A 14577-nucleotide genomic window follows, 5' to 3' on the forward strand; every position below is an offset into this window, starting at 1 on the left:
AGATAACAAGAGGACGTGTAGGTCTAGAAGAAGCTGGCTTAGGCTTAGGTCTGACTATAGAGGCAAAAGATTTAGCATGGTCAGACAATTTTTTGGTGGCAGCCTCGATGGACTCATCAAAAAGGTCATTGCCTTCACAAGGGATGTTCGCCAGGCGATCCTGGAGGTTAGAGTCCATGTCTATGGTGCGTAGCCAGGCTAGACGACGCATGGCCACAGAACAAGCCGCTGCTCGGGCAGAGAGCTCGAAGGCATCATAAGATGATTGCAAAAGATGGATACGCAACTGAGAGAAAGAAGCAATGACTTCTTGAAACTCAAAATGCATGCTATCATCTAAGTAACCCAAAAATTTCAGTAGAAGAGACAAAAGAAATTCAAAATAAATAATAAAATGAAAGTTATAATTGAGGACCTTCGAAGACATCATAGCATTTTGGTAAATGCGACGTCTAAACTTATCCATGGTCTTTCCTTCCCTGCCAGAAGGAATGGTGACATACACTCTGGAAGGATGGGATCTCTTTAAAGAGGATTCCACAAGCAAGGATTGATGTGACAATTGGGAATTGTCAAAAAGTTCAAGTTCAAGTTTATTAGGATTTTATATACCGCCTATCAAGGTTATCTAAGCGGTTTTTACAATCAGGTACTCAAGCATCTTCCCTCTCTGTCCCGGTGGGCTCACAATCTATCTAACGTACCTGGAGCTACGGAGGATTAAGTGACTTGCCCAGGGTCACAAGGAGCAGCGCGGGGTTTGAACCCACAACCCCAGGGTGCTGAGGCTGTAGATCCAACCACTGCGCCACACACTCCTCCTTTATGATGCATTGTTTTATATCTGGCATCCAACTTTCCTGGAACTGCTGGAATGGAAAAAGGAGTCTCCATGCATCTAATAAAAGTCTGATCAAGAAGCTTGTGTAATGGCAGTTTGAGAGACTCAGCCGGAGGTTGAGGAAAATGCACGGTCTCGAGTTATTCCTTAGAGTACTTAGAGCCAGTGTCCAATGGAACGCTCAAGTCTACAGCCATCTGTCTCAAAAATGAGGAAAAAGATAACTGATCTGCAGTGGCTCAGCTTCGAGAAGGACTCGAGGACGTCAAGGCAACTGGAGTCGAAGAAGAAGCCTTGACAGGAAACCATGGGACAAAGGAACCGGAAGATTTGGACGAGGCACTGGACATCGGGATATCCTCCAGGGCTGGCATCGGAGACTTGGAACGAGGAGTTGGAGGTCTCGTCGAGGCTGGAGAAGACCGAGGGTTTGAGGAATGATGTCTCGAAGAATGCCTCGAAGCAGGTCTCGAGTGATGTCGAGAACTTGTCTCGAACTGGATCTCGAAGATCGAGCAGAGGTTTTCTCGGAAGCAGTTGATCGAAGATCTATAAGCGTGGAGGAGCCCTGAAGCAACTTTGAAGACTGGACTCCCTTGGTAGAATGGGAGGTATCCTGTCGATGCACTCGCACAGACTCTACTCTATGCGTTTCGTGCTTGGAAGCCTGACCAGACACTCGCAGAGACTCCGCTCCCTGCATCGAGTGTGGAGGATCAGACCGGGGCACAGGCGGCTTGACCTCGCAGGAGACTTCTGCATGCCCAGGCTAAAGCAGATTAAGCAGTGTGGGTCCCATGTTAGTGAGGACCTTAATAATCTGCTCCTCCAAAGAGGTCTGGGGTGTAGCCGGCAAGGAGGGTACCACGTCTGAAACCGGCCCACCTGCCTTGGCTGTAGGTTCTCGCACAGTGGGGTGAGAGTGTTTCAACTTGGAAGGCTTTGAAACTTTAATCACCACTGGCGGAATCGAGTGTTGAGCTATCTGACCTGAGGAGACAGGAGAAGATATGGCAGCCGAGGACGACGAAGCAAGAGCCGCTCCAATAGACGAAGGTCTGATGAGGCTCGAGGTGGAAGCAGTAGAAGGAGGTGTCGACCGGGGCCAATGCAGAAGACACCTTCGATGCCAAGAGAGTAGAAGACTCCATCTCGAAGAGGGTATCCACCAGAACGCCACGAGGTTTAAGTGTTTGGCAAGGCAGGCACAAGGTAGGATGATGTTTCGGCCCAAGGCACTTGAGGCAGCGTCTGTGAGGGTCCGTAAGGGATATCGTGCGCTTTCACTTCTGACACCGTTTGAAACCGGTAACAGGCCAGGGCATAGACAAAAAGACAGCTGACGCAAAGTCAAAGCCCACGGGCCGCGGCCGAGCGGCCTGTACCGGACGAACGGACGGAAGTAAAATTATTATTTATTTTTTTTTAAAAAGAAAGAAAAAGACTAACACAGTGATTCATGAGAAAAAGAAACACAAACCGCGGTGAGAGAAGGCACGAACGACGAAGTTACCGGAGAGAGCCAAAAAGACGGACTTCTCGGCTCCGCAGAAAACTAAGAACCGAGGAGACGCTCCCTGTGCTCTGGGCGGGAAGGCACTCGCGCATGCGCGATGCGGGTGACTCAAAACTTCTAGTTTCTTCAAGCAAGTCTGCTTGTGAGGCGTCCGAATCGAGGCTCCGTCGAATGACGTCACCCATATGTGAGAATACCTGCCTGCTTGTCCTGGGATAAAGAATAAAACACACACTAGTTGCTTTTTATACTTACAAGAAATTCACTGCCAGGTCCATGCCAACATTATAAGGGCTAGTTGAGAGGATTTTATGCTAATTTTTTTTATATACCTTTTAAATTTTTATTAAATTTTCATTAAAAAACAAATAAAATTCACAAAACAACGCAACGTACAAATCGTGATGCTCCAGTACCCACCCATTCACTACCTAATACAGCAAAATCTTTGCTAATAAAGGAACACCACCCCACAACTGATCCCATAACAAAAAACACTCCCCTACCACAATAGCTCATCAAGAACAACTCCCCCTTCCCACTCCCCCCTAATACTCCATAAAAGAGGGCACGCCGTGTATTCTTCAATGCGCTCCCCTAACAGCTCCACCCCCCTCCCTGAACAACCACCATCAGACCCTCCCCCCCAAAAAAACACCCAAGGATCAAAGGAAAGCAAATAGTTTCTTCTAAGTCCACTCCTGGTGTTCATAATAACCATGTTTGATTTTATTCTAATTTTTAGGATTTGCTAACTTATTTTTTTTCCTGCACATAGCAAATAGCTAAAAGAATGGAAGTAACAACTGTGCACAAAGGTAAAGTGCGAATCTAAAGAACATAAAACTACCAGCACACATTTGCGTATAAATATTAGCTTCACAAAACTGTTATTTGTGTGAAATGTCTGTGATATTTATGCGCAGACCTGTGCTGGAACTTTCCTTTTTTTTCAGACATGCACATAATAAGGCAGTAGTTCTCAAACATTTTTGGTTCGTGGCACTTTTTCCAGCAAACTCGTACACAAAAGTGACGGACTGGGTCAGGAACTGGTTGAGTGGAAGGCGACAGAGGGTAATGCTCGTGGATATCGCTTTGAGAAAAGGGATGTTACCAATGGTGTGCCTCAAGGTTCAGTTCTTCAGCCTGTTCTTTTTAGCATTTTTGTAAGTAATATTGCTGAAGGGCAATAAGTAAGTAAGATTTGCCTTTTTGCAGAAGATACCAAAATCTGCAATAAGAGCAGACATACCTGATGGTGTGGAAAACATGAGGAAGGACCTAGAAAAGCTTGAGGAATAGTCTGAAATTTGCAGCTAAGATTTTTTTTGCTTTATTTATTTATAAATTTTCAATTTGCGTATCAAGTATACACTTGTACAGAAAGTTGGTTAGACAGAATATTGTTCCCTCAAAATATAAAACATTTTACATCTTGATATTTTGCAGCTAAGATTTAATGCTAAGAAATGCAAGGTCATGCATCTGAGCTTCAAAATCCCAAGGGAACGGAACAGTGTAGGGCAGGGATCTCAAAGTCCCTCCTCAAAGGCCGCAATCCAGTCGGGTTTTCAGGATTTCCCCAATGAATATGCATTGAAAGCAGTGCATGCACATAGATCTCATGCATATTCATTGGGGAAATCCTGAAAACCCAACTGGATTGCGGCCCTCAAGGAGGGACTTTGAGACCCCTGGTGTAGGAAGTGAAGAAGTTTTGTGCATGAAGAGAGGAGCAGGACTTGGGTATGATAGTATGTGATGATCTTAAGGTGGCCAAAAAAGTTGTAAATGAGATGGCAAAAGCTAGAAGGATGCTTTGGTGCATAGGGAAAGGAACAGCCAATAGGAAAAAGGAGGTATTGATGCCCCTGTATAAGAACTCTGGTGAGACGTGTGTACAATTCTGGAGCTCATACTTTCATAAAGATATGAACAGAATGGAGTTGGGACAGAGGAAGGCTACTAAAATGGTTCATGGTCTTCTAGGTCATAAGGTGTATGGGAATAGACTTAAAAATCTCAATATGTATACTTTGGAGGGAAGATATGATAGAGATATTTAAATCCCGAACGATTCCAAAAAATGTCACTCACCAGCAGTGGGCTACCTCTCTAAGATCCAACATTGAAATTCAAAAACAAGTGGAGAAAAAGCCTCAAAAACATTTTAAATATGCAGCAATCATTGATGATTCACAGCTGGCATTCTTTTCTTATCATAGGCATAAAACTCACACCCGCAGCACAATGTAAAAAGATCTGAAAGGGAAAACCCCCACTACTGTGCAGTACTGTCCTCTGGCGCCACAGCTAAGTATTTTGCTTCCTTGTTCAGCAATGTTGCATTTAGAACTTTATATTTCATATATTCATTCATAAAAAGTATAAAAAAAATTTTTTAAATATATACTGTGCACAGTAGTGGGGTTTTCCCTTTCAGATCTTTTTACATTGTGCTGCGGGTGTGCTGCTGGCGAGTGACATTTTTTGAAATCGTTTGGGTTTTACTGTCATTACTCTTTGTGATCTTGAGAGATATTTAAATACCTATGTGGCATAAATACACATGAGGAAAGTCTCTTTCAACTGAAAGGAAACTCCAGAGTGAATTACAGAAAGGGTGGTAGAGTATGGCGCAGTAGTTAAAGCTACAGCCTCAGCACCCTAGGGTTGTGGGTTCAAACCCGTGCTGCACCTTGTGACCCTGGGCAAGTCATTTAATCCCCCCATTGCCCCAGGTACACTAGATAGATTGTGAGTCCACCGGGACAAACAGGGAAAAATGCTTGAGTAACTGAATAAATTCATGTAAACCGTTCTGAGCTCTCCTGGGAGAACAGTATACAAAATTGAATAAATAAATAAATAGATGCATGGAATAGTCTCCTGGTATAGATGAAGACAAAGACTGTCTGAATTCAAGAAAGTGTGGGACAGGCACTTGGGATCTTTTAGGGAGAAGAGACAATGGACGCTTCAAACTGGATGGGCCATTTAGCCTTTATCTCCCATCATGCTTCTATGTTTATGTATTTCTAAAGGTAACAAACTGAAGAAAGCTATTAACCCTTTATTTGGCATTGTTGCTCAGAAGCAACATGTGTTTTCTATGGCTCTTTTTTGAGAGATCTGCATTCTGCAACTCCAAATGCCTGCTAGTTGGCACTGTTGTTCTCATTCAACATCAAGTTACATAAAGCAGCCGTTTCACCGTCTGCAAATTAAAGGGTTAATAATGTTGTTTTAATAAATTAAGCATGGTTGTGTGAAACATAAGTATGATGATTTTGGGCGACTTTTTCAATGTTGGGACGTATATGAGACAAATATGCCCTTATTTCATTTGCAATGCATTGAAGTCTTTCTCTTTCTTTTTTCATCTAATCTTAATAAGTGAAGAAAACCCTAATTCACTTAGGTAAGATATAGAAAATTGAGGTGCTTGATGTCATAAAAAATAATAAAAGAAAAGCTGAGTTCAGTCATTCACAGTGAAACACTCAACAGAAAGAAAAAAAAAATAACACACAGGTATGTCCTGTCAGGGAGGACTAAGAAGAAAACAGTAACTGGGAGAAATGCAGTCAGGAAACAGGCAAAGGGCACACCCTGTCCCAGAGAGACTGTGGAAAGCGGGACCAGCTCCCTGCTCCCAGTTGCAACTGCCATGCATTGCGTGGTCCCCTCCCTAGCTCTGCCACGTGGCAGAGAGGGTGACCTGGAGTTGACTGGTGACGCCCCACACTCCCACCCGATTCACCTTTCGCACACTCCCTCACCTTGCTCATCTCACTTCTCTGCCTCTCTCGCACATGCTCCCCCAGCCTCGCCATGCCTCTCTTTTACTCATGCATTCCCAAGCCTTACCACACTTCTCTCGCATCCTCAAGCCTAACCTCTAAAATACTTACCCCCAGCAGTTCGCAGTGCACCTAGCCATAGCACTAGTGCAGTGGTCTCAAACTCAAACCCTTAGTGGGGTCACATTTTGGATCTGTAGGTACTTGGAGGGCCGCAGAAAAAATAGTTAATGTCTTATTAAAGAAATGACAACTTTGCATGAGGTAAAACTCTTTATCTAATATAATAAACCCTAAGCCGCGCATGCGCACTCCCACCTGTGTGAGCCCGTTTTCCGTGAGCTGTAGGGACACGTAGATAGGAGTGCGCATGCACGCGGCAGCGCGGAGCCTGTCGGCGGCGGCGGCTCTTACCGTCCAAAGGAAGGAAGGAGGAAACAGGATGCGATCCCCACGTTGGAAGTCTGCAGTCGGGGATCTTGAGAGGAGCCGCCGCTGCGTCTTTAGAGAGACAGCTGGGACTGAAGGAGCCAACGGCAGAAATCGTAGCTCGGGGAGCCGCAACTCCTCCTCTTCGGGCAGCATCGTTTAAAATACACTGCTGTTGCCGGCTTCAGGCCTTCCTCTCTGGCAGGTCCTGCCTACTTCATGTTTTCATGAAGACAGGACCCGCCAGAGAGGAAGACCTGAAGCCGGCAACAGCAATTAATTGTAAATGCTGCTGCTGCTGCCCAATGAAGTTCAAGGAGGAAAGGGAGCAGAGGGGGAGAGAATGGTAGGGCATGGAGGTAAGGAGGAAGGTATGGGGGAGGGGGAGGAAAATGTTGCACAGGGAAGTGGGGTGGGAGGGAAATGTTGCAGCACAGGGAAATGGAGGGGCAGAAAAAGGAAGGGAGGCATACTGCTGGACAGGGGGAGCAGGAAAAAGGGGTTGATGGACAGGGGACGAGGTGCTGATGGACAGGGGGGGCAGAAAAATGAAGTGAAGCCTACTGCTGGACAGGGGGAGCAGGAAGGAGATGATGATGGACAGGGGGGAGGTAAAACATAGAGAGAAGGGCTGCTGCTGGATAAGGTGAGCGGTGATGGGGTGGTGGAGGACACAGGGGAGGTAAAAGGAAGGGAGAATGGACAGGGGGAGCAGGCAAGGGGTGGTGGTGGACAGCCAAGGAAAAAAAAAAAAAAAGACAGAAATACAGAAAGCGGCTAAGGAGAGAGAAAAAGAAATAAAGACAGACACACACACATATATTCTAGCACCCGTTAATGTAATGCAATGCAATGCAATGCAATTTATTTCTTATATACCGCTACATCCGTTAGGTTCTAAGCGGTAACGGGCTATAAGTTAAAGGAAAGATTTATAAACTATAAAGAGTTTTACCTTATGCAAAATTGTCATTAACTATTTTTTCTGCGGCCCTCCAAGTACCCTATTTTTTCTCCAGCCCTCACATTTAAAGTTTAATATCTTTCCTTTCTCAAAACTGACACATTTCAATCACTATATTGAAAAGAAAATCATTTTCCCTACCTTTGTTGGCTGGTGACTTTATTTTTCTGTGCTTTTAACTGTTTCCAGGGCCTTGTTGTCCTTTGACTTTTTCTCTCCGTCTTCACTTTCTGCCTTGCATCCATCTTTGGCATTAACTTAATATTCAATTTTTCTGCTTTCTTTTCAAAATCTATGTTTCCATGTCTTACCTTCCCTTCTATCTCTCTCTTCTCCCGTCCCTATTTCCATGGTCTGACATCTCTTTCTTTCCTTTCTCTCCCTCCCTCCTTCCTTCCTTTCCCCTGGTCTGTCATCTGTCTCCTTCTATCCCCCAACTTTTTATTTCTTTCACCCTGCCCCCTTCTTTCTTTCTCTCTCTCTCCATGCCCCCTTTCTTTCTATATGTCTGGCTTTCTCTCTCTCTCCGTGCCCCCTTTCTTTCTTTCTCCTTGCCCGCCCTTTCTTTCTGTCTTTCTCTCTCCATGCCCCTTTCTGTCTGTGCCCCGTCTCCCTTCTTTCTTTCTGTTTCCCTGTCCCCCCCTTTCTTTCTTTATTTCTCCCTGCCCTCCCCCAAGCCACCACCATTGGGGAACAGGCCGCCACCGCCGCAATCGGGGAACAGGCCAGCGCCGAGGTCTTAGCTCTCCCAGTGCGGGGCCGACCAATTCTCGTTACCCAACGTCAATTCTAACGTCGAGGAGGAAGTTCCGGGCCAGCTAGGCAGCGATTGGCTGGCCCAGAACTTCCTCCCCAACGTTAGAATTGATGTCGGGTGGCGAGAATTGGTCGGCTCCGAGCCGGGGAAGATAAGCAGAGAGAGCTAAGACCTCAGTGCTGGCCTGTTCCCCGATTGCGGTGGCTTGGGGGAAGGCAGTAAGACGGGAAGGGAAGCAGATTGGGGACCCCTGCTTTAGGCGAGCCACAGTCACGGTCTGTACGCAATTGTCCTCTCCACAATCGGAAAACTTGTGGAGAGGACAGATCGCAGGCCGCAAAATAGTCCCTGGGGTGCCACATGTGCCCCGCGGGCCACATGTTTGAAACCACTGCACTAGTGCACTAGCACCTAGCCACTAGCACTAGTGCATCTAACCACAGCAGTGCACTAGTGTGCTGTGGCACACCATTTGAAAACCACTGCAATAAGCCATCTTGACGCAGATCCTTTGTGCACATTTTTCCAGCAAGCTTTCTTCAGTATGCTTTAAATTTACATCTTTTATTTGTCTACTGCATTACCACAGAATATATTCTCATTAATCCTGCGATAGAAGCCGTTTGCTCAGCCATTAGTGCACATCTCTATTTTGTGTCTTTCTGCATCTGCCCCAAAAATCTGGAACTATCATCCTCATCACTCCCTTTAGCAGAAGGGCCAAGTATGTAATTTGATCAAATAAATACACTAGTAGAGAAATCTAAAAGGTTTACTTACAGACTGTAAACAAGTCCAAATGGTGAGACACCGGGAAGCTAACCAGGGTGAAACATGAGCTTTGCTTAGATATCCAAGTTCTCTTATTGTGTCACCTAGAAACAGTGAAAAGAGGTAATAGTAAAACAAAGCCGCATATTGCATGTATACAGACTCTGCCTTGTAAAGTTCAAGTTTAAAGTTGCATTTTAAGTTTAACTCTGTTCACAACATACAGTCCTTCAACGTGATCATTCTTTCTGCCAGCGTAATATGTAGGTTTTCTTCTATACATTCTTTAAAATAGTACACTTATTTTTTTGTTGGGCCAATATTCAAAAGACTGTGGCCACCATTAAGGAAAAATTATGTTCTTACCAGTGCTCCCTCTAAGCGGGCGGGTGTTGTGAGCAAACTTTTTTCGCTGTGAGCTAAAAATATCGGGCGCCAGCAAAGTTATGAGCCAACTCGCCCGATTCTCCTCTCGCCGCCCTGCCATCTGCCGTACGCCGTGCGCTGTGACGAGAAACTTGTGCGCTGCGATGTAATATTTTGTGCGCCAGCGCACGCCAGCGCAGCTTAGCGGGAACACTGGTTCTTACCCGTTAATTTTCTTTCCTTTAGTCACAGCAGATGAATCCAGAGACTAGTGGGATTACGTCCATCAACCAGCAGGTGGAGATAGATAGAACCAAGTCGTCCTCAGCCTTCTTGGATGCACAGCCTCCTGGTCAACCAGTATAGGTCATCTCAGAGCATCCAAAAACGAAACTCAAACATAAGAAACTCCTTTCCCACAGCTATGAAACACAAAAAAACAATACTCAAAGAACCGAAAAAGCAACTCCAGCACAAAAAACATTGCCAAACCACACACAGAGCCACGAATACTGAAAAAGGGCGGGGCTCTGGATTCATCTGCTGTGACTAAAGGAAAGAAAATTAACAGGTAAGAACATAAATTTTTCTTTCCTTGTCATCAACAGCAGATGAATCCAGAGACTAGTGGGATGTAGCAAAGCAGTCCTAACATAGGGAGGAAAACAAACATCACCGCAACAACGCCAACATACTGACGGCCATGGCCAAAGGAGCTCCACACCCAGATCACCATTGTGTATATACAGAGAACACCCAAGAAATGGTGAAAATCGCTCCTCCAATGCCTGATCTGCAGCATAAGGTCAAAGAAATGTGAAATTACTATACCGGTCCTAGACCTGATAAGCCGTCACGTGAGCGGACTGCTGGGCATGATGGACCTCTGGTCTGACCCAGCAGAGGCACTGCTTATGTTCTTATGAAATGACAGAGTGAAGAAACCCCCCAAGCAGCCAGGGGCTAAGCTCAGAAGACATGGAAGCCGGCGCAAACAGGAGCCAATAGCACAATGCTGAGGAAAACACAGCTGCCGAGTCCCACTATGAACAGAAGGAGTGCAGAGCACCAAACTGTCGTGATACTTAAGGACTCCCAAACAACTACGGAGGAATGAATCCGCTATGCCCGCAAGGCCCCGAGCCCACCAGAAAGCCATGACTTTCATGAAAAAGCTCACTATAACAGACCCCGTCCCCTTGCATGGGGGTAGGGCCTGGAGTGTGGAAACATAGAGTGAAGGGTCACAACCTAAAGCAGAGCCATCTCAAAGTAGTAAACCAAGAGCCCTCCGAAAAGAGTCAAACTGCGGAACCATGAAAGAAGAAATCCTCACCAAAGAGAGGAAAGGACTCACACACCCACACATAGAAAGCTACAGAAGAGGCATGGATGAAGCCAGGCTCCTTCCTCTAGCAGCTGAGGCCCACCGAAGGGCGCCAAGCCAGACTCCAGAAATCACAAAGAAAGCCGGAGGAACATAGGGGAAATCAAATCAATGGAAATGTGAATAGGCGAAACCACTGGAGAGAAACAAACGCAGTTCTAAAGAGAGTATCACGGACTAACTAGATCATATGCGCAGTGAGAGGGTAGAATAAAGGCCACCCACCTCGGCTATGCTGCAAAAACTGCCCAGCAAGGAAGGGACCACATGCAGACAGAGAAACCTCGCTCATCAGAGGCAGCCATCAAGTGAGACAAACTAGAGGTAAAGAGAAAGTCTGGAAAAACTGCCCTCACCATAGAATGGGCTAAAGAAAACAAGGTAAGAGTAACAGGCAAGCGGATACCAAGGGCAACCGACCCAAACTCCAGAGAAAATGGAGACTCAGCCAGACCCAGCTAGCCACATGGACCAGAAATCCATAAAATGAAGAAAGAAAGATGAGGCCACCAGGAAGACGTGGAAAGAATAAACAGAGGCCAACTGCTGTAGAAGAATGAACAAGATCATCCTTGTCCCCTGCAGTGGCCGTCAGCACCCATGCAGGCCATGCATTTTGCTTGCAACAGCCCCACAGATGATGTCCAAAGCGACAATGATGGTGGCGACTGCCCCTGGAGTGAGACAGAGAATGTAGTCGAACCCAAGTAATATGCCAGACCACCTGAGAGTGCCCACACCAAAGAGCCATCACGCAACTCATAGTGGAATATGCTGTCCACCCCTAGGGGAGGCCACCAAGGGCAAGCTTCAATCAATAATGAAGAAAATGCAAGCAAAACACATGAACCCATATTTAATGCGAGGAATAAATTCAAAAAACAGAGTACAATGGCAAACCAGACTAGCAGGGTAAGACAGTAAGAAGATCTCCAAGATAGATCGAAACAAATAGCTACAGCCACTGAATGGTGTAACATCCAGAGCGACCGCCTCCCCCACCAACCGTGGCTAGGGTGTGCAAGCCAGCAATATGACAGGACAAGCAAAATCTCACATGCAGCCCCTCATAACAGGCATCCCTGCGCCAGCCGGCACAACAGGAATCCTTGAAAATGTACACACGAGACCAAAAGAGAATCTCCTTCTTACCCAAAAAGAGATAAACGAAGCCCCATACCTAGATTGGCACATGAGACTCATCCACAAGAGAAACCCCTTTGCATCAGAAAAGGGAGAAAGGAGGCACCATACCTAGTGAGGCACAGGAGACCCTACCCATAGGAAAAGGAGGAATGGGAAAGTGGTTTCCAGACAGCGGGCTAAAAAGGGCACTGCTCGCCACTAATTCCCAGGTATACCACATGAGTACCAGGGTATAGGTACACCAATGGCTGCTGAAGAACTGGCTATGAGAAAATCAGTCATAAACTGCAGCCGTTCGAGCTCCAGGCACACAAACTAAGAAATAAGTCAGCCAGAAAGAAACAACTGCAAGCGCAGGAAAAAAGGAAGTCTTGGCACAACCAAAGCACCAAACCCCAAGGGCAGAAGAGAAAGGAGATACCGAGATAAGAACAAAACCTAAACCAAAGCTCAAGAGATGAAAAATGCCTGACTATCATGCATGAACATGCCACTAGCCAGAATCAAAGAAGACAGAGGCCTGTGACAATGCGGGAGAATAGAAACAATCTCAGCATCCTCTATAAGGGAACAATGACCTCTAGAAAACTGCCAAAAGACAGGAGGGAAATTGTCTTTTTTTTGTTTGTTTTTGTTTTTATCGCAATGAAGAGTAGGGAGACAGAACACCCCAAAGCCTAGCGACGCCTGGCAAAAGAAGATGAAATCAACGGGGTAACAGGCAATCGAGACATAGATTCGTATGAGGGTACACTGCAACAGGTACCTTTAATGTCTCCTCTCCCATGAGGACAGGGTCTGGTCTTGTCACGGAGTCACCCCGCTTTGCCAGGCGGCTAGATTAATTGCCCATTCAGTTGGGCGACCTCGGTATACTGTCATGTCTACAGCTGGAGGATGTGATAATGCTTTGCCAAGCTGATAGGCTAGCCTGAATAGGCTCTAGAACCCAATAGTCCAGATAGGAGCCTCCAGAGAATGGGTGATATGCTGAAACCGTCAACCATGTGGAGAAGACTAAAGGGGAGAGTATACGGCAAGGCGCCGAGAGCTATAGATATGAAATGTGAGCTCACACAGCTTAAAACAGAATCTAAGCGGGCGCAACTGCAGAAATAGGACACTCTGCGTGCCCCTAATAAATGTGGACAAAAGGATTCCAAAGTTCTTAAGGATTACGTGACTGAAAGAAAAGATGAAAAACATAGGACCCCCCCCCTAAACAGTGCCACAAACAACTAAGACCAAAGGGAAGGCCCAGCCCATAGCATAGACACAAGCAGCCTCATCTGTGTCAAGGGACAAGTGTTGCGCCAGCAAGTGGAAGCCACATACCCCGCACTTGAACAAGGCAGCCCTGCCACCAACCGCAAGGACAGGGAATTAGCCATGTCCCCAGAAGCAGCCCGAGATGCGCTAGGTAGAAAGCCCTGAAATAGAGTAACCAAATCGACCGTGTTAACAGAAAAAGGCAAACCCGCAAACTGAGCACCGCAACGCATCCAGGGGAAAGACACGGCACCGCAGACCCTGGCACAGTAACCTACATCAATAGGTGCCCCTACTAACACACCCCATGCCAGGACAACCCAGCCACTTGCTGCCATCAGCCCCAGCTTCAAACGCCATAAGTGAAAGAAAGCGGGCCAACCAAGGCCAGACCAGGCAAAAATCTTCCCATCAGACCGGCATCATAGCAGGTCCCTGCCCATACTATGATACCTATATTACCGTAAAAAGTCACCCGCATGCTCACACTGCCCACCAACCGAAAATGAGTCGAGCGGAGTAGCAAAAGGGCAGAATATGCAGGAGGCCATGCCCACAAAGAAATATTCCCCACCACCGGTGAAAACACACACAGAGACTTGGAAACGGCACCTGACCTCCACAGGAGAAAGGAAATATAATACCCTCGTTTCCAAAACAGTGAAGAAAATAAAAGCCAAAATTAAACTTCCATCCCGGTAAAAAATACAGGGAGGGTATAAAAGCGGAAGCAACTACCCACTGAGGAAGAAAACCACTGATATGACAGGAAAACTATGCGGCGTGTTCAGGGCACATAGGCACAATCGCCGCTGCAGCGCGCCGAAGACTGACTACCGGCAGATAAGACTGGAAGACCAGCAGCTCCCTAGAGCACCCGATCCAGCGTCCCGACTACTGCACATCGAGTACAGCGAGAATGTCGAACTGCCACAGCAACCCGGCAGGAACACTACATTGGAAAACAGCATGAACACCTCAGTGAACAGCGGACAACACGTGCTCCATGCGACCGTTGCAGGCAAACCAAAATGGCTGCCAACGCCTGAGGGAAGAATCGGCCGCAGCTCACCCGCGCGGGAAAAGCCCATACCTCTCCCACTGGAGCTTTCTACAGAGGAGTGAAGACAGCCCATCTTCCCGCCCGAATTACAGTGAAGCTAGGCCAGACCGTTCAATCAAGCCTGTGCCTGCGCCTTCAGGTGCCCAAAACGTGACCGCATCGAAAACTGGACCCTGCGAAAGGAAAGAAACACTCATCCGACATCAACAATGAAGGGCAACTGAAGGAGCAGGAACACATGCTGTCAGAAGCAAGGGAGCTT

At 46.6% G+C, this 14577-nt stretch overlaps 1 protein-coding gene across 3 annotated transcripts in view; it reads right to left on the reverse strand.

Moving 5' to 3' along the window:
- The window catches only part of ELF2 (E74 like ETS transcription factor 2), a 235192-nt gene that overhangs the window by 156918 nt on the left and 63697 nt on the right, over positions 1-14577 (reverse strand). For all 3 annotated transcript variants that reach the window (XM_033939282.1, XM_033939270.1, XM_033939275.1), the window contains exon 2: positions 9094-9188. The gene's annotated coding sequence lies outside the window, so the exon portion shown is untranslated. The remainder of the gene's footprint in view (positions 1-9093; positions 9189-14577) is intronic.

Source organism: Geotrypetes seraphini, chromosome 1 (assembly GCF_902459505.1).
Source record: "Geotrypetes seraphini chromosome 1, aGeoSer1.1, whole genome shotgun sequence".
Taxonomy (NCBI): Eukaryota; Metazoa; Chordata; class Amphibia; order Gymnophiona; family Dermophiidae; genus Geotrypetes; species Geotrypetes seraphini.